The sequence below is a fragment of the Physeter macrocephalus genome, chromosome 20, assembly GCF_002837175.3.
Source record: "Physeter macrocephalus isolate SW-GA chromosome 20, ASM283717v5, whole genome shotgun sequence".
Taxonomy (NCBI): domain Eukaryota; kingdom Metazoa; phylum Chordata; class Mammalia; order Artiodactyla; family Physeteridae; genus Physeter; species Physeter macrocephalus.
Window position 1 is genome coordinate 1,152,178 of NC_041233.1, and position 18,565 is coordinate 1,170,742.

At 49.4% G+C, this 18,565-nt stretch overlaps 2 long non-coding RNA genes across 2 annotated transcripts in view; one reads left to right on the plus strand and one right to left on the minus strand.

Annotated features, from left to right (window-relative positions):
• The window catches only part of LOC114484514 (uncharacterized), a 30,529-nt gene extending 20,731 nt beyond the window's left edge, over positions 1-9,798 (minus strand). The window contains exon 1 of the long non-coding RNA XR_008616115.1: positions 9,265-9,798. This is a non-coding gene — a long non-coding RNA (uncharacterized lncRNA). The remainder of the gene's footprint in view (positions 1-9,264) is intronic.
• A 6-nt stretch (positions 9,799-9,804) lies between these two features.
• LOC112062623 (uncharacterized) lies at positions 9,805-18,501 on the plus strand. The gene is made up of 4 exons (XR_002890826.3): positions 9,805-10,579; positions 10,999-11,215; positions 11,446-15,906; positions 16,357-18,501. It is a non-coding gene; the product is annotated as an uncharacterized lncRNA (long non-coding RNA).
• Positions 18,502-18,565: the final 64 nt, after the last annotated feature.

Consider the following 18,565-nt stretch of genomic DNA (forward strand, 5'->3'; position numbering starts at 1 on the left):
AATGGATAAATTCCTAGAAAGATATAACCTGCCAAGACTGAATCATGAAGTAGTAGAAATCTAAACAGACAGATTACTTGTAAGAAGAGACTGAATCAGTAATCAAAAACCTCCCCAAAAACAAAAGTCTAGAACCAGATGGCTTCACTGGTGAATTCTACCAAATATTCAAAGAAGAATTAATATCAATCCTTCTCAAACTCTTCCAAAAATTAGAAGAGGAGGGAATTCTTCCAAACTCATTTTGTGAGGCCAGTATTACCCTGCTACCAAAACCAGACAAAGGTCCTACAAGAAAAGAAAACTACAGGCCAATATCCCTGATGAATATAAATGCAAAAATCCTCAACAAAATATTAGCAAACCAAAGTCAACAATACATTAAAAGGACCATAAACTGTTAATAAGTAGAATTTATTCCAGGGATGCAAGGATGGTTCGACATCCACAAATCAATCAGTGTGGTACACCACACTAGCAAAATGAAGGATTAAAACCATATGACCATCGCAATACATGCAGAAAAAGCACTTGACAAAATTCAACATCTATTTATGATTAAAAAAACTTTCAACAAAGTGGATATAGAAGGAATGTACCTCAACATAATAAAGGCCATATATGACATACCCACAGCTAACATCATACTTGTTCCTCTAAGATCAGGAACAAGACAAGGATGCCCACTCTCACCACTTTTATTCAACATAGTATTGGAAGTCCTAGCACAGTAATCAGACAAGAAAAAGAAATAAAAAGCATTTAAATCAGAAAGAAGTAAAACTTTCACTACATACAGATGACATGACATTATTTATAGAAAGCCCTAAAGACTCCACCAAAAATAAAACTGTTAGATCTATAAATGAATTCAGTAAAATTCCAGGATGTAAAATGAATATACAAAAATCTGTTGCATTTCTATACATATGAAACAACAAGAAATATATATATTGGTCTCTGTCCCAAGTTTCCAGCACAGAGCTCCTAAAACCCTTATAAATTCCTAAGTGATAATGGTGCTAGGATCATCTCTTGTTCCAGTATTTCTCTTTGACTTCATCCCTGACACTGGGCTCCAAAACCCCTGTAAATTCCTAAGTGGTAAGAGCCCCAGAAGCATCTTTTGTTCTACTGAGATGACTCAGTGGGAACCTGCATGGCTCCTGGATGGGGGCTCTTCACCACAGAAGAACCAAACAGTGATTAGAAGCTTGCAACTTTCAGCACTACCCTCATTTTCCAGAGAAGGGAGAAGGTCTAGAAACCGAGCTGATAATTGATCATGCCTATGTGAGGAAGCTTCCATCAAATCCCAACAGTATGGGGTTTGGAAAGCTTCCAGGTTGGCAACACATTCACAACAGGAGAGTTATGCACCCCAACTTCATACGGACAGAAGTTCCTGCACTTGGGACTTTGAAGGGTTAATATCCAAAATATGTAAAGAACTCATAAAACTCAATAGTTAAAAAACAAACAATCCAATTTGAAAAATGGGCAGAGGGTCTGAACAGACATTTTTCCAAAGAAGACAAGTAGGTACATGAAAAGGCCAACGGGTACATGAAAAGGTGCTCAACATCACTAATCATCGGGGCAATGAAAATCAAAACCACAATAAGATATCACCTCACACCTGTTAGAATGGCTATTATCAAAAAGACAAGAAATAACAAGTGTTGGTGAGGATGTGGAGAAAAGGGAACCCTTGTGCACTCTTGGTGGGAATGTAAATCAGTGCAGCCACTCTGGAACACAGTATGGAAGTTCCTCAAAAAATTAAAAATAGAATTGCCATACGATCCATTCCTGTTCCTATTCTGGGTATTTATCCAAAAGGAAATGGAAACAATAACTCAAAAAGATATATGAAGCCCCACGTTCATTGCAGCAGTATTTACAGTAGGCAAGACATGAAACCAACCTGAGTCCATCAATGAATAAATGGATAGAGAAAATGTGAGATATATACACAAAATGGAATATTATTCAGCCATAAGAAAGAAGACAATCTTGCCATTTACAACAACATAGATGAACTTGTGAGGGCATTGTGCTAAATAAAATAAGTCAGACAGAGAGAGACAAGATCTCACTTATATGTGGAATCTAAAAAACAGAAACAAAGTCATAGACACAGAGAACAGATGAGTGGTTGCCAGAGGTGGGGGGTGAGGGGTGGGCGTGAAATGGGTGAAGGGGGTTAAAAGGTACCAACTTCCAGCTGTAAAATAAGTAAGTCCTGGGGTTGTAATGTATAGCATGGTGACTATAGTTAATAAGACCCTATTGCATGTTTGCTAAGAGAGTAGATCTTAGAAGGTCTCATTACAAGAAAAAAATTATAAATGTGTGTGGTGATGGATGTTAACTAGACTTTTGTGGTGATCATTCTGTAATATATTCAAAACAGTATGTTGTACACCTGAAACGAATATAATGTTATATGTCAATTATATCTCAGTTTTTAAAAAAAGAAGACACAGAACTTGGAAAAAAGTTTTTAATTTTGATGAAGTCTAATTTACCTATTTCTTTTGTGACTTGTGCCTTTGGTATCATATCTAAGAAACTATCACCTATTCCAAGGACACAAAGATCGATTGCCATGTTTCTTCTAATATTTTTATAATTTTGACTTTTGCATTTAGATTTATGATTGATTTTGGGTTAATTTTGTGTTGGTATAAGGTAGGGGTCCAACTTCATTCTCTTGCATGTGGATATCCAGTAGTCTTGGCACTTCTGTTGAAAATCACTTGAGCATCCGTCAATCAAGAAGTATACACGACGCAAGCTAATCCAGGTTGAGTTATAGGCTCCAGGGTGAGGCAAGTGATGCATCGACAAATACCCGCCTCACCACCACACTAGGCAAGGAGCCCAGCACCTAGACAGCCCAGACTTGCCATATTTCAAGTCTCAGAGACAAAGCAGCAGCTCTCAATTGTAAAATGAGAATAGGTTTAAGATGCTCTATGACGTGCAGGTGCTGCTTTCTGAGCGCCGTCGTGAATGGCAGGGCATGGGACGCGAGCTCTGCTGGTTTCCATGTGGCGCGAGCATCTGTGACATGACCGGGGACCTCCATTTACGGAGGGTTCTGCCGGCAGGGGGCCCTCCCCAGAAGGACATATTTCTGGTTCAGCCTTAAACCAGCTACAGTGCACAGAGACTAGAGTGGGGTTGTTGCTTTAAGACTTCCTCAATCTCATGGAAGTTTTAGTTCATCTATTTCTGGAGACGTTTTGAGAACATGGCACCCACATCCTCACAGACACATGTGCACAGAAATGTCACCCACCGTTCTGTGTGCCCGGCTCCGCGAAGCTGCCTTTCCCTTGAGACACTTTGTCATGTAGAAGGGAAAAGCAACGTGTGAATATAAATCCTCGGGTGGCAGAGGGTCTATCTGCGGGGTATTGTCATCCTGATATCCAGAAAATGAAGAGGCTCTAAATAGCAAAGGCACATAATTACAGCCTTCCAAAGAGAAGTCAGCAAGAACTTCAGAGAACGGAAAGCAAGTTTGCTGCCATCCGACTAAGGTGGATGCATATAATAAATGTGCTTTTGATGTGGAGGTGGTGGGAACGCAACATAAACGTCAATGTCAAGTACCTAATACAGACCCCAAAGAAATCATCCCCCTTTACAACATGGTCTCCATCGCTTCTGTACAACCTGTGGTCCAGGTCAAGAGGGAAGTTAGCCCTAGAAAGGGCCATTTTTCATAAGACGGTTAGCTGTATTAGTTTCCTACCACTGCTGTAACAAATAACCCAAACCTAGTGGTTTAAACAGTACAAACTTACTGTTTGACATTTCTGGAGGCCAGAAGTCTGAAATGGGTGTCAGCAGGGCTGCATTCCTTCTGGAGGCCCTGGGGAGAGGGCATTTCCTTGGAGGCTGCCTGTATTCCTTGGCTCCTGGTCCCCTTCTGCAACTGCATCACTGCCCCCAGCACTTCTCCTTCCCTGACTCTGAATCCCTGCCTCCCTCCTATAAGGACTCCTGTGATTCCACTGGGCCCAGCCACATAATCCAGGATAAACTTCCCGTCTCTAGGTCCTTATCTTAGTCACATCTGTGATCTCTTTGGACATGTAAGGTACCAGGGTCACAGGCTCTGGGGATTAGCACATGGGCATCTCTGGGGGCTACTTATCCTCTGTACCACACCACTGTAGCCTTTTCTGCTTCCAAGGGATCTGGTAAGAGGTCCAGTTTGCCTGGCCTGCTCCTATATGAGGCAGAAGCTGCAGGGCACAGGGTCGTGCTCAGGTTCTTACTGGAGGGAATGCCTGTCTGACATGGGCAGGGCAGTGCTTTGGGGCATGCGCCCTCCCCTCCGCGCCTGGCCGTGCCTCTTTGAAGGTGCCCTGAGAGCTTGCAGAGAGAGCAGCCTTGGACTTGGTCTGCGGGAAGCCCGGCCGTAACTGGCAGCATCACAGAGGTGTCACCGGCCAGCATCTCTATTAACAGGGTGGTTTCCTGTGCATCTTACTTTTTCTTCAGGAGACAGGACAGATGCTCTTCGGGCAGGAGAGGTGTCTCCTCTTCCCTGCTGTCTCTCCCAGTGGCCAGCAGGGTGCTCGGTACACGGTGGGTGCCCAATAAATGCGTTACCTTGCCTTACGTGCCTCGGACTTAAATCCTGCTTCTCTCCCCAGAGAGCACACAGTTCCCTGTGTGAGCAGCACTGATGAGGCCCCAGGCCTGGCGAGTCCTCCGCAGGGCGCCTCCTGCGCGAGGTCTGAAGCAGAAGGCAGAGTTACGATACTTCTGTTTTACTACAGTCACGTCTCTTGAGATGCTTGGTGCTTCCAGCCAAGATTCCTTTCCCTTTAATTTGGAAGCTTCTGAGATCTCTGAGCCCCACGTGTCCCTCAGATGTGCCCTCTGCCCCGGACTTAAAGAGCGAGACCTCAGGCCCAAGCTGCGCGAACATTTTGTGCCCACACAGAGGAGGGGGCTGGCGACAAACCGGTCGTGTGGCTGGCGGCCGGTCACTGCCGACGTCCCCAAAGGCGAAGGCAGAGCTCAGCCGGGATGGCAAAGCCGGCCACCTTCAGACGGGCAGGATTGTGTTGGGCAGGGGCCTGGCTGGGCTTCTCCTGCAGGGGTGAAGACCACGTTTCTCAGGATGCTGTGGCCAAGGCAGCACCTTGTGGGCCCCTCCTCTTGGGCTATAAAGACCCAGCCTGCTGGGATTTATGGAGGCTCACGTGATCCATCATTAACTCTGCTTGCAGTCCTTTTCCTTCCCAGAACAATGGGAGGTGGAGCTGAAAATTCCAAGCTTCTCATCCTGCTGGGTATTGCTGGTGACCAGCCCTCCCTCAGGAGCCACGCAGAGTCACCTCATTAGAACAGAAGACCCTCCTATCACCCAGGAAATCACAAGCGTTTCAGGAGCCCTGTGTCAGGAACCAGGGGCAGAGACCCATATATATATTTTCTACTATCTTACACAACCTGTAAGAGCTTCTAGTGCCAAATTCAGAAGGATATGAGCAACAAAATAAATAATATAGCACTGGGTTATAACCCCAAGTATAAAATAACTATACTTATAAACCCGTACTGATGAAAATTAGGATTGAATAAGTAAATAACTGGGTGAGAAGTGGCAGCTCCTCCTTACAAAGGATTCCACACAATACATGAGATACTCCCTACTCCAGGGGGTGGGGCTTAATCCCCCTCCTTTAAGCGCTAAGCCTGGGCTCCAAAGAATATTGTAGGGAAAGTGAAATAGTCACTCAGATTGGAGAAACCTGGCAGACACCCCCTCAGCCACGTGCCCTCACATCAGCAGGGGTGTCATGCGGGGCCCCTCATGTGATATGAGGAGACGGGCACTTTGCCTCTTAGTATTCTTTCCAAAAGCCCAGAATCCCAGTCTGATCATGAGAAAAACACCAGGGAAACCCAAATCGAGGGACCTTCTACCAAATACCGGACCGGAACGCCTCAAAACCGTCAAAGTCACGAAAAACAAGATAAGACTGAGAAACTCTCACAGACCGGAGGAGGCGAACATGATAACCTAGTGCAACGTGGTTATCCTGCAACGTGGTGTCCCCGGGGTCCTGGAGCAGCAAGAGGGCAGCAACGGGAGAACAGGAGAAACCCAAAGAAAGCCCGGAGTGTAGCTAACAGCATCGCTCCAAGCCTGGTTCCCGAGAGTAACAGCTCTGCCGGTTAACAGAAGGTCCAACAGTGGGGCAACTGGGGGTGTGATGTATGGGGGCCTACATTCTCCCATGGCAACTTTTCTGCAAATCTAAACATTTTCCAAAATAAAAGTTTATTTCTGAAAAAATCTCCAATTGAGGTTTTAAATAATATATCCTTAATGCATTCAACAAACACATATATTGCACTTACCCCATTCAGGACACCGTTCTCAGGGCAGCAGAAATATCAACTCTTCCCTCTGACACAGTGGTGACCATGGTGGCCCCAGCCGGCAGGCAGAGGGCAGAGGACACAAGAAGGTCCACGGCCTGGGCGCTGCAAGCTGGGGGGCCAGAGCTCCTCCCCGAGGGTGCAAGGTCCACCAGCACTGCCACAGCCAAGAGGGCCTTCAGGAGCCCACCGTGTCCTGATCTTGGAATGGAAGGGCAGGCAGGACGTCGGGGCTGGGGCAGAGAGAGCCCCTTGTTTACAGAGGCAGAAGATAAGGCCCCGGAGGCACTGAGTCATGAGGGACTGTCCCCAGGGAGCGAGTGGGGAGAGCTCAGATGCCCTGGGGGCTGTGCCCACCTCTGCAGAGGAGGTTACCCATGGTGAGGTAGGACCTCTGCCCCCAGGAGGTGGGGCACCCAGGGCTGTGAGAGCACAGGTGAGATCGGCCTGCCAGGCTGCCCGCCTGGGAGGAGCTCCCTGTGAAGAAAGGCTGCAGCCCTTACCCTGAGACGCCCACTGGGAAGGGGGTCGGGCCGAGGGGTCAGGCAAGGAGTCAGGGTGTGGCGCTCTCCACTTGGCCTGGCTTCTCCTGCAGCTCCTGCCTCAGGCCCGGCCTCCCGGCATCAGGCCCTCACCTGTGCACTCAGACCAGGGTCAGGAGTGATGGTGAGGGTCCAGAGCCCGCGGAGAATTCTGATGAGGCTTCTAAGAGCCAGGCAAACGGAACTGAGTCAACGTCTGAAGAAGATAAAAACTGAAGACATTACTAGGAGCTGCCAGTCTATGTTATGGCTGCTTTTAAACATTTTGTTCGTGGATGTGATAAAATCAGATCTCTGAGAGTTTTAAGCCCAAGTCCCCCCACCCCCCCGCCCGGCACACTGCATCTCTCTTCAGCCTTTGCTTAAACAATTCATTCTCTGCAGTTCAGTAAGCTGAAGAAGCCTGGGAATAACGTTTGAAACAAAGGTTAATGAAGTTCTTTACCTGTAAAAAAATTAATTAATAATAATACTAGTCCAATCAAACCAGATCTGCTCACTAGGCCTGGCCTTGGCTCTGAGCCCCAAGGCGGAGGGCAGGCGCCGAAGGCAGAGAGCGAGGGGCCTGTCACTCCCGTCCCCTCGGTGACAAAGCTGCACAGCTTCTCCCCTTTCACAGTCATCGTCAAATAGTGTCTGGACATTCCTCCTGCCTGGAGGTCGGGGGGCTCTGTGCCCTGGACAGGGACCCCCCCCCCTCACCTCCAGGGCAGTGTGGACCCAATTCCCAAAATTAACCCTCCTTGTAGAATCGTGGCGTTAACCGCCCTAGTAAACACTCCCCCATGTCACCAGGGAGAGAAAGCAGCGAAGCTCCGTCAGCCATGAAATAGGTTATAGAGCAGAAAGGAGCCCCAGGGGTCGGGGGTGAGGGAAGGTGCAGGAGGGGGCTGCCAAGCATGGTGGGCTCAAGGGCAGCTGGAAGAACAGCAAGGAAAGGCACTGAGGCACCTTTCCATTTTGCCAGCAGGAGCTGGCGGGCCTGTCATCTCAAGCAGGCCAGAGGACCCCCAAACATAGTTCAAGTTCAGGAGCAAGTTCCCTTCACGGACTGGCTTGGGGCCCACCCTCTGAGGCTCACCCAGGGCCGCAGGAGTCCTGGGACCTAATAATACACACAAATCAGAATGCAGGCTGTGGGCCCTGACCATGCAAGGACAGGGGGAAAGCTGACGTCCCAGCCCGGCCTGCTGGCCTTGCCCTAAAGCAGCAGTGTGTCCAGCCCTGGAGCCAGGGCCCTGGCTGTGCCAGCAGCCCCTATATCCAGAGAATGAGCGTGCTGGGGGGAATGGCAGGCATGTGGCCCAGCTGTCACCGTGAGCCCAGCCCAGGAAGGCTGCTCTCCCCCCACACTCCCTTCTTTCTGTCCCCAGGCTGCAGTCCAGACCCAGCGCTGGGAGCTCAGTCTGGACGATAATGAACCCGTGAGATGGCAAACCAGGTGCATAGCGCGAGGGGAGGCCACTTAGAAGAGAGAAAAATAAAACACCTGCGAAGGGAGATGGCGGGCTTTGTCCTCAAGGCATATTCTGACCGAGGGGATGGGGGAGGGTCGTGCCCCCTTGGTCTTTCCCCAGGAAGGAGCCTGACTCCATGTTTCCAGGGCTGCCAAGGGCTCGCCCACCATCCCCCCCATGTCACTGCCCCGGGCATCCCGGGACGCGGGGAAAAATAACCAGCTTCCGGACGCAACAGCAGCCTGGGACTTTATAATCACCTCTCAGCCTTATCTTTCCAATCTGCAAAATGGGAAAACTTCTAGCTTCCTCTGGGGCCAGCTGCTCCTTACCACCGCGCACGGGGGGGAGACCCCTGATCCCAGGTCACGACAGGCAGAGACTCGCTGCTGGACCAGCGGCCCCACCAAGCTAGCCCCCGTGGGAGGAACGACGCGGCTTTGGTGGCCACTTTATTGGGGAGCTTGGCCATCGCCCTCAAGGAGCACCTGAGATTAACGAGACCCGGGCCTGACACCTGAAGCCCTGGGAGAGGGTCCCAGCAGCTCAAGGCCCGGCTGCCTTTCCCCTGGGGCCACGCCTTGCCCAATGCCCAAGTCCACAGACAGGCCAAGCATTCCAGATACCCGCCAGGAAGACGGGACACACAGTGTGAGGGGCGCTGGGCGCCTGGTGCTCAGAGACGTGGGGAAGGGGGGGTGCGGGGCAGGGCGGAGAGGACGCCTGTGCGTCAGCCTGGGCCGCCCCGTGTGCGTCCCTCACGGGGTCTGGACGCCCTTGTCTCCCCCTCGGGGCCCACCACGCCGCTCTCGACTTTGAAGTTTGAGTGTAAAGCTGAGCTTACTCACCCAGGGAGAAAGGGGAAAAACCACACTGGCCACTTGTCGCTGTCCCTCTGCTTCCTTCTAGGGTCAGATGGAGTGAGTGAAGGGGAAGACAGCTGCCTGCTCCGGAGTCCCCAAAAGGAGAGGCTGTGCCAGCGGTGGGATGCCTGCTCCGTGGGGCTCTGAGCCGCATGGGGTCAGGCTCAGCCTGCCCGCCCCAGCCTGCGAGCACAGGCAGGTCCGGGCCCTGGGCCACCAGGCTCTCGCTCAGAATGTCAGAGGACAGACCGGAGAGACTCATGGCTCTCCTCCACCAGGCCCGGGAGCTGGGGGGTCCGCGGTGGGGGAGGGGAGGGCAGCACCCACCCCTCAGAGCACGCTGCTCCCAGCCCATCCCCTTCCTCCCAGCAAGGGTCAACCCTGACTCCCTCCTCTGCGAATCTAAATCCCCAGGACGGATACAGTTAACATTCACCCTGCGATGCAAACAAGGTGAATTCAGGAGCGGGGACCCAACATCAGCCTCTGATTCCATGCGCCAAACAACCAAGTGGTTGAACGTACAGCAGCAGCTCAGAGCAGCAAGGTTCTCTTGGGGATGATCTTGTTCTACCTGCGGGCTGAGACCCAGAGGGCCCCAAAGGCACGTGGCAGAGCACCTCTGGCCCTTGACCCCTGCCGGTGACCTCAGGGAGGTTCCGGCACCCTTCACAGACCAAGGGAGGGGGTGTATGCCGAGCTCTGCTCAAGACACAGCGAGAGGACGAACCAGCCCCGCTCTCGGCACTGCGGACACCAGTACCGAGCGTCTGAGCTCCTCCAGCCCCGCAGGGCTGGGCTCGCTACCCGCTCGCACAGGCGGGAATTAGGCCCAGGGACGCCGAGGGTCTGCAGGACGCGGCACCGGCGGGAAGCGGGCGGCTCCTCCGGCATCTGACTGCCCCGCCCAGGCTCCGGCCCAGGGCTCTGAGCCTCTGCTACCCGCCCAGTCGCGCGTCGCCGGGACCATCGCGCCGCGGGGTGGCGCGTTTCAGTGCCTATTGGCACAGCTTCCAGCCGCCCCGTAGCCACCCACGCCTTGCGCTCGCTGCCGAAGCCAGGCTGTTGTCCCGGTGGCTCCCGGCTCGTCCCCAGAGCCCTGACAGCCTGGCAGCTGTCACGCCCCGGGCACGGCAGCCCAGGGGAAAAGCGAAGATCTCCTCGCAAGAGAGACGGTTCGCTTCATAATTCCTGCTGAGACGACACGCTTCCCCCGCCCTCGCCCGCCGTCCGAGTCTCTCCGCCACTGGGAGGCCGATTCAAGCAGCCAGCTGACAGCCGCGCTGATGTAAAAATAGAGGTAGGCGGTGGGGGCTGGCACGCGGCTCCCCGTGTGACCGGAAGGCCGGCAGACAGCTGCGGCTCCTCCCCTCCCCCTCCCCATCCCTCGCCCTCCTCCCCTCCCCATCCCTCGCCCTCCTCCCCTCCCCAGGAGTCTGAGTGCAGAGGTGTACAGGGAGGGGATGGGAAGGGGTAGGGAGGAAATGCTTTTCCCAAGGGGATGTATCAGTGCCTTTCCAACCGAGGAAGGCCCGTCTTTGATGCCTCGAGCATCAGATGTCCCTGACAATTCTGTGGAAGGAGGAATTCTCGAAGGAGCTTCGTTTTTCTCCTCCTCCCCTCCCCCTCCTCCCCTCCCCCTCCCCAGCCCTTCCCCTCAGATGGGAGGGAAATAGCACAAACCTTCATTCTCCTGTGGTCTTTCTGGATTTTCTATAGAGAACATTCCAGTACCCAACCAGGTCCAAGGTGGGAATGGAATGAGAGGAAGTGAGAAGCTGCAGCCCATGTCACACTCCCGCCTCAGAGCCCAGGCTGCACCCCCTCAGGGCCAGGACTGCCCTGCCCCACTCCTGCCTGGGACCACCAGTCTGCCTGGTTGCCACACCAGCCGCAGCTCCCAAGCTCCGGTGCCCATTTCAGTGAGCATCTGCAGGTGAGTCAGAGACCCGAGAGGCGTCCTGGAACCCCCTCCTGCCCCAGCAAGGCAGCTTCACTCTCTGTCTCTCTGCTTAGAACAGTTCCATGGCTTTCCGCCGCTCTTAGAATAAAGAAAAAATATACACTCGGCGGTGGAGGGTCTTCAGGCTGGGTCTGCCTCGCCCTGCAAACTCTCTGCTCACCACCCTCCCCCACCCCCACCCCGCCACACCCACCTTTCCGCAGGCCATAAACCTCCAGCCTCCCCACTTCACCTGCTGCTGCCTACTCACCTTCAAAGTACCTCGACCACCCTGGCTCAGGAGCCCACCCCCCTTGGCTTCTTCTGTACTGTCACATCCCACGCCTCTCTCGCAGCCCATGCTAAATGGACAGGCTTGCATTGTTGTTTGATGAATTCTGTTTCCCACTCTGCACTGAGGGCTCCCTGAGGCTGAGACCTGGACTCTTCGGCTGGCCTCCTTGTCTCCCAGCACGGTGCCTGCACATAGTAGGTGCCCAGTAAAAGTTTGTTGAGTAAATCAGCAAACTTATAGCTGCAGGTGTGCCAACGAGCAGGGTAAGAGTGGAGTGATAGAGTTCTGGGTGCTTTTGGAAAATGTGCTAAAGGATAATCAAGACTAGGGACTTCCCTGGTGGTGCAGTGCGTAAGAAGCCACCTGCCAGTGCAGGAGACACGGGCTCGATCCCTGGTCCAAGAAGATCCCACATGCTGTGGAGCAACTAAGCCCGTGCGCCACAACTACTGAGCCAGTGCTCTGGAGCCCGCGAGCCACAACTACTGAAGCCCGCGCCCTAGAGCCCGTGCTCCGCAACAAGAGAAGCCACCACAACGAGAAGCCGGCGCACCGCAACGAAGAGCAGCCCCCGCTCGCCGCAACTAGAGAAAGCCCGTGCGCAGCAGTGAAGACCCAACGCAGTCAAAAAAACAAACAAACAAACAAAAAAAGCCTACACACTCCCAACACAGGGGGCCCAGGTTCTATCCCTGGTCAGGGAACTAGATCCCACATGCATGCCGCAACTGAGTTCACATGCCATGACTAAGGAGCCCGCGAGCCGCAACTAAGACCCGACGCAACCAAGTAAATAAATAATTTTTTTTAAAAAAGAATAATCAAGGCTAGATGTTGGATGTCTTAGCTTCTCCAGCTGAGGGAAGGTCGGCGCCACACCTGCGTCCTTGGATAACCAGGAAGACGCTGGAGAAAAAGGACACCTCCCTGGCTATGAACCACAACCCTGTGTTCTCGTGCGGCTAGAAACCACTCTGTTTGCTTCAAATTGCCAGGATTACCCTTTGGGAAAAATAGGACCACCCAGTGCAGGGCTGGGACTGGGGTGCAGCAAGGGAAGTGCCCAGGGGCGCAGAGACTTGAGCAAGGGCTGTTTGTGAGGGCTCCACCCTGTCCAGGCCGGACCACTGCGCTCGCTCTCATGTCAGTGAGAGGCGCCCTGTCATTTCAGAGGTGCTGAGATCCCCAGCTTTCAGATTCCTGGCTTCTACCGCCGGGGCAGCGTAGGAGGAAATGGCTACACAGCGTCTCCCAGGGGAGGCTCTGGGCGTCCCTGGTGAGCCCAGCGCGCTGGCCTCCAGGAGCCTGGTTCTCCACCGGCCTGCCCTGCACCGGCACCAGAGGCCGCAGACGAAACTCAGAGGAAAACCTAGCTTCCAGAGACCCTTCCAAAGACAGAGGGTTAGCACAGTAGGCTTCCTTTGTAAGCATTTGCTGGAGAAGTTCCGGTGCGGTCTAGTTATTCCGCGTAGTGCCCCTTGTGACTACAATAGAAGAGACGCTGGGTAAATGCGCGCTGATGAATGGGCCGGCGGGAGGGGGAGGGGAGGCGGAACTGGGCACTCTGGCTTAGGAAGTGCAAAGTGTAAACAGAGCCTCCTCAGAGCTCCCTAGGGAACCTGCATGTGGAGAAACTCTTTATAGCCCTGGAGTCTCCACTTCTCTTTGCTCATCCCCTTGTCCTGCATCCTGAGGGGCTTCCCAACAGCCTCCCCTTCCTCTCCCAGGGGTCCTGAGCGGGAGGGGGGGGGTCACAGACTGTCAGAGGAACGGGCACCCCCTAGAGCAGGGCTTCCCCCTCCTGTTAGCGATGGAAACCAACGTCCTCCGCTGAGCCAGGGCGGGAAACCAGAGATGCTCTGCCCAGTGCCATCTGCCAAGCTCACTCAGGATGCCTGTGGGGCTCAGACGGGAGAAATGAAAGGAGCAGTTTAGTCCTTTCAGCGGGGGCCACCTCGGGATCTTGCTTGACACAGCCGTTCTCCGACCCCTGTCTCCATGTCCGCACCTCCCACCCCCCGCGCGGCTGCAAATGGATCTGCCCGAACTCAGCTCTGCTGCTGGAAATACCATTCAGGGCTGAGGGCCTAGAGGGGCCTTTTCTTCTCTGTTTATTTATTTTTTTCATTTTTCACTTAAGTATTTTTAATATTAACATAACACTTATATCTTGAAAATAATAAAGTTGAAAAGAATAATGAAGTATAAAAAAGGCAGAAAACATCACCTATCATCCCCCCCCATACAGAAACCATCTTGGTGATTTATCACTTTGACCGAGTTGCTTTGTTCTTTTGCCCTTCATTTTTTCCCTGGTCCAATGGGTCCCTGCTGACACAGGGCCCATTAACATTGGGCTGAAGGGCTCCAGGCAGCTCTGTCTCCCAGCTGGTGCCCTGTTATCCTGGGGAATTTTCAGACCCAGTGTATTTTTAGGCCCAGGGAAAATATAACAGCTTTAAAATAAGGCAACAGAATTTGGGGCAAAATTCCTTAAGCCCATGTGTGAGATTTGAGCTGTGTTTCAAGGTTGGCTAAAGCCAGGCCTGCACCGTGAAAGATGTTGAGTTCTATTTTTAGGGAATATGACAGGCTGAGTTCTTGGAACAACATTCCTGTGGAAAACAACTAAAAAGCCAGATCAAGTATTTTGAACATTTTACAAGCACTGAAGAGTTGAGAAGATAGTAAAGAATTACCAGGCCAAAATCTGAGGGGAACCAGCAGGACAGTGATTCTAGAAACAGCTCTTGCCCTGAGAGTGTTTGTTTATCTCACTTACCTTGCACTTGGGGTTTAACAGCTTTGCAAAGCTTGATGCCTCCCTCGTGAAGCTGGGACACTGAGGGTTACACCACGGGAAAGCATGAAGGAGTGAGCCAGGGGTAAGCCCTGCCCCACACCAACACTCGAGGATCAGACAGGCGAGTGGCCCTGGTACCAAGTGCATGGTAGTGGCGTGGGGTGCAGATTCCTGGGAAATTGTAAACTCAGGCTGAGTTCTCACATGCATTTGCAGCCCACCTCATGTGCGGGGACCAAGAGACCTCAGGCTGTAGATTTAGTTTACCATCATCTCAGATTAGTGGTATCCTAGGAGATCCCTGGCAGAAGCAAATACAAGTCCTTTCCTGAGAGAGTCACCTTTATTCTGGGTTTCCAAGTGTCCCAGAAATAATTCTTCAAAGACAGTGAACGCGACACTGTCAAGTACACATGGAAAAAGGTAGTGTGAGTATGAACCAGAACAATAGGTAATAGAAAGAAACTCCAAGACTTCAGCCACTAGGATTATGAGATTCATATTATTAAAAAACTATGCTTGTTCTATTAAAGAAGCAAGAGACAAGCTAACGAATATCCACAGGAAGCAGAAAACTATGAAAATATGATCTAGTTAATTTGAAAATAAAATAATTTCTAAAATTTTCTAAAATTTAAAAATTCAATACCAGAAATTTAAAACTGAGCAGAAGGGTTTAACAATAGATTAAGTAAGTTAAAGGGAGAATTAGTAAATTGGAAGATCAACTGGAGGAAATTACCCACAATGCAATTCAGATAAACCTCCTAAAATGAAAAATACAAAAAAATTTTTTTTTTAATTTAAAAATTAAGGGCTTCCCTGGTGGCGCAGTGGTTGCGCGTCCGCCTGCCGATGCAGGGGAACCGGGTTTGCGGCCCGGTCTGGGAGGATCCCACGTGCCGCGGAGTGGCTGGGCCCGTGAGCCATGGCCAATGAGCCTGCGCGTCCGGAGCCCGTGCTCCGCAACGGGAGAGGCCACAACAGAGGGAGGCCCGCATACCAAAAAAAAAAAAAATTAAAAAAAACCTTTTTTAATGTAGAGGGTATCAGAAGTTCTGACATTTTTTGCCTGCAATTTTTTCTTTTGATTAAAATGTACACGAAATGCACAAATCTTAATTGTACAGTCACTGAATCTGACCTTTGTAACCCAATCCTTTATCAAGATACAGAACACTTCCATAATTCCAAAGAGTTCCCTCATGCCACTTCTCAATATCCATCCCACTCCCAGAGACAACCATTGTTCTGATTTTTTTCTATACCATAGACTAGTTTTGCCTGTTCTAGAATATCATATAAATGGAATCTTACTGTATACATGTGTCAGTTTTCTTTCACTCAGGGTATTCTTGAGATCCAGTATGTTGTATGTGCATTTGCAGTCGTTCCTCTTTATTGCTAAATTGTATTCCATTATACAGCTGCACACGGTTTGTTTATCCATTTTTCTATTGATGGACACCTGATCTGTTTCCAGTTTTTACTATTATCAGTAAAGCTGCTATCACAATTCTTGTATAAGTCCTTTTGTGACTATGTCTTTAATCTTAGTGGGTAAATTCCTAGGAATAAAATTATCAGGTATTAGGGCTTCCCTGGTGGCACAGTGGGTTGAGAGTCCGCCTGCCGATGCAGGGGACACGGGTCCGTACCCCGGTCCGGGAAGATCCCACATGCCGCGGAGTGGCTGGGCCCGTGAGCCATGGCCGCTGAGCCTGCGCGTCAGGAGCCTGTGCTCCACAACAGAAGAGGCCACAACAGTGAGAGGCCCGTGTACTGCCAAAAAAAAAATTATCAGGTATTAGAGCAAGTGTATGTTTAGTTTTTTTTTTTTTTTTTTTTTTTTTGCGGTACGCGGGCCTCTCACTGTTGTGGCCTCTTCCGTTGCGGAGCACAGGCTCCTGACGCGCAGGCTCAGCGGCCATGGCTCACGGGCCCAGCCGCTCCGCGGCATGTGGGATCCTCCCGGACCGGGGCACGAACCCGCGTCCCCTGCATCAGCAGGTGGACTCTCAACCACTGTGCCACCAGGGAAGCCCTATGTTTAGTTTTATAGGAAACTGCCAAATGTTTTCCAAAGTGGTTGTACCATTTTACATTCCCACTCAGAGTATGAAAGTTCCAGTTGCTCCACATACTTGCCAATATTTGGTGTCAATCTTTTTAATTTTAGCCATAATAGTCGGTATATAATAGTATAAGATTGTTCTTTTATTTTGCATCTATCTGATGACTAAAAACTTTGAGCACTTTTTTATGTGCTTATTGTTTTTTTCGATTGTGGTAAAAAAAATACATAACATTAAATTTAGCATTTTAAACATCTGTAAGTTCTATTGCATTATGTGTATTTACATTGTTGTGCAACCATCACCACCATCCATCCACAGAAACTTTTCATCTCCCCAAACTGAAATTCAGTTCCCATTAAAAGCTAACTCCCCATTCCCGCCTCCCCACCAGCCCCTGACAATCACCCTTCTACTTTTTCACTAGGAATCTGACTCCTCTGAGTACCTCATATATGTGGAATCATACAGTATTTGTCCTTTTGTGACTGGCTTATTTCACTTAATATAATGTCTTCAGATGCATCCATGTTGTAGCATGGGTCAGAATCTCCTTCCTTTTTAAGAGTGAATAATATTCCATTCTACATATACACCACATTTTATCTATTCCTCCATTAATGGACACTTGGGCTGCTTCCACCTTTTGCCTATTGGGATAATCCTGCTATGAACATGGGTGTGCAAATACCTCTTTGAGTCCCTGCTTTTATTTCTTTGGGGTATATACTCAGAAGTAGAATTGCCACATCATATGGTAATTCTATTTTTTAGGAATTGCTATAACATTTTTCCATAGCGGCTATACCATTTTACATTCTCACCAGCAATGCACAAGCGTTCCAGTTTCTCCATACTCTTGCCAATACTTGTTATCTTGTTCTGTTTTTTTGTTTGTTTGTTCTTGACAACAGCCATTGATTACATTGAGTATGATTGTATGCTTATTTTATTAGCCATTTATATATTCTTTTGTGAAGTGTCTGTTCAAAATATTTTGCCCATTTTATTGCATTTTTGTCTGTTATTGAATTTTATAGGTTATTTTTATATAGGCTGGATACCAACCCTTTGTCAGATACATGTTTTGCAAATATTTTCTCTCAGTATGTGGCCTGATTATTCATTTTATTAGTGGTGTTCTTTGATGAGCAACTATTTTAAACTTGGTGAAGCCCAATTTGTCAATTCCTCAGAATGAGAGGAGAGAAAAAATAGGATTGAAGGCAATGTTTGAAGAAACAAGGGCTGATAATTTCCCAAACCTGTTGAAAGACAGCAATCCACATATTCAAAAGCTTGTAAATCCCAAACGAGATAAGTAAAAAGAAACCTACCATTAGGTATGACATAGAGAAACTGCAGAATATCAAAGACAAAGAGAAAAAAAATTTTTTAAGCTGAAATGTGGGGAAATGGAAATGCAGATTTCCTCAAAGGAGGACTAGACTGACTGCTGACTTTTCAACAGCAACAATAGCACTTAGAGGGCAGAGAAATGCCATCTTCAATATGCCAAAAGAAATAACTGTTATCCAGGAATTCTTTATGAGAAAAAAATGTCTTTCAAGAATGAGGGAGAAATGAGCACATAAGCAAACAAAAACGGAAAGATTTTGCAACCAACACACCATCACAAAAGGAAATTCTAAAGACTGTGCTTCAGGCATTAGGGAATAATCACCCTTGGAAGGGACCCACAGGGAAGAAGAAATGAGCAGAAAAAATTATTAATATACAAGAAAATCTAAGCTCTATAAGACAATTACAGTATTTTGAGGAGGTTAAAACCATGACTGATGTATGATAAATAATAATATGTAGGGGTTTATAAAGATAGAATGAAAATATGTGATGAGTCAGGAGGAAAATAAATGGATGAATTAGCAGTCCTCAGGGGTCTTGTGTTGTCCAAGGAAAGTAAAAGTATTGATTAAGTTTAGACTCTGAACAGGCTGGACTAATAGTACAAAATGAAATGATAGATTTAAACCCAAATATGCCAGTAATCACATTGAATATAAATGGACAAAGTGTCTCAATTAAAAGACAAAATTGTCAGGCTGGGAAAACTATTCAGTCTTATGCTGTTTACAAGAAATGTATATAAAATATAAGGGTACACCAAAATTGAAAATAAAAGAATAGAGTCAAGAGTTACAAGTTAAAGT